The sequence below is a fragment of the Populus nigra genome, chromosome 10 (genome assembly GCF_951802175.1).
Source record: "Populus nigra chromosome 10, ddPopNigr1.1, whole genome shotgun sequence".
In the NCBI taxonomy this organism is placed as follows: Eukaryota; Viridiplantae; Streptophyta; class Magnoliopsida; order Malpighiales; family Salicaceae; genus Populus; species Populus nigra.
Window position 1 is genome coordinate 3,647,364 of NC_084861.1, and position 1,829 is coordinate 3,649,192.

The following is a 1,829-nucleotide window of genomic DNA, read 5'->3' on the forward strand; positions in this document are numbered from 1 at the left end:
AAGAGCAATAAAGTAAACGTATTTATTTAAAAATTAAGTCAAAGACTAAAAAATCTATTCTCCCAAGTTATTTTATTTTTGTATTTCAAGGGCAATTAGATAATTACATTGGAAAAAAAATACCGTATAACCTCTTCTTTTCTAATAATAATCAATGTGTACTGTGTAAAATACTCTTTCATGTTGATATCTTTTAGGATATGGTATAATAATGCCAAGTCTCTCTTGCCTTACACGTTTCAATTTAATATGGAGCCGTTATTTTTGTCTAATCAATTTCAGCAAAAAAAAAAATATGGACTTTTGGTAATGGAATCTGAGTGATGAATGATTTTCCTATCTTTCAAAGAGAACAGAAAAGGAAAAAGGTCAAGGATTGTTTATGTATAATCTTTTTACCAATAGTACGTACTATGATGATCAGTAGAATATATATATATATATATATATATATATATATATATATATATATATATATATATATATATATATATATCCATTTCAGTTCAAAGTTTATCATCATCATCTCCAAATTTTAGATTGGAAACGCTTGTTATATATATTTTTTATATTTTTGTGCGAGCTATTTCTTTTTCTATCCTTTTTTCTTTCATTACAAGAGAGAGATTTTAACTCGAGATATTTAAAAAAAAAAATGAATAATAATGCTAATTAAACTATAAATTCAAATTAAACTTGGGTTAATATTTAAACTATAAAAGAGAGATTTTAACTCCAGATTAATTTCAGGCAACTTGTTATTTTTTTAGTCGCAAACTAGACTTGGGTTCCGTTGAGCTAGATGGAACTTGATAGTTATGATGTGAAGCGCAAATCGTAAATGATTATAATTTAACAATTTCGTTCATAAGCCAAGCAGGGAGCCTCTAGGAGTGGTGAGAATTTGTTGCATGGCTGTGATTATGTACGTAGAATAGTCTCAAGGATCGATGATTCTTGTGCCAGAGAACCTGCAGATTCCTTGATATAATCGGGAGAGTTACTTGCAGGAGCTTCTTTTGTTCTTGTGTCTCTTGTCTCTCTGTCCGCTGGTTTTCAAGGTCCCCGTTTACTTTCCTTAGTTCTTGGATGTCTGTAAGTTGTTTTGGTCCTCCTGTGCGCCTGCACCTAGGTGTTTTGCATGTATCCATATGCTTGTCAAAAAAAAAAAAACAATTTAGGTCATAAAATGGGAAGGCTTTATTTTTACGCAACGGATATTTTCCTCCTGTAAATGAAATGATGATATATTTACCCTGAAGCAGACTTTTTCCTAAGCTAAACACTATAAAGCCATCCTTTTGTCTCTTCAGTGTCTAATATTAGGTGGGTTAAGGACAAGTAATAGAGGTTTTCCTAGGAAAATAAAAAAAAAGTTGAGAGAGAGCTTGAAAATCACAATTGTAGTTGGTAAATGATAAGAAAACAAAACTTACGCTTCCCTAGGTTATAGTTACACCCACCCACCCTCATCTCCTCCGGTTTTTTCAAAGATTCGAGTGCAATGCATGGAGAAGCCAGATGAGTGTGACAGACGAAATGCGTTGCAGCTTCAGCTTAAATTCTTGACCTTGAAAAAGGAAAGCTGATATTGAGATGGTCTCTGTGCATGATCAGTACCTCTTTGCTTTTTGACGTGCATCTGTTTTCACGTGAAATTAATACATACTCTCTACTTTCATTTTTGTTTCTTGATTCTGTTCCATTTCTTTGTGAATAAATTAAGGATTTAAGTTCGGTAATTATTGTCGCTTGATACATTTTTTTTGGATCTTATTTGTTTTTATGTTTCAAAAGTATTTTAAAAAAAATTTAAAATTTTTTTACTT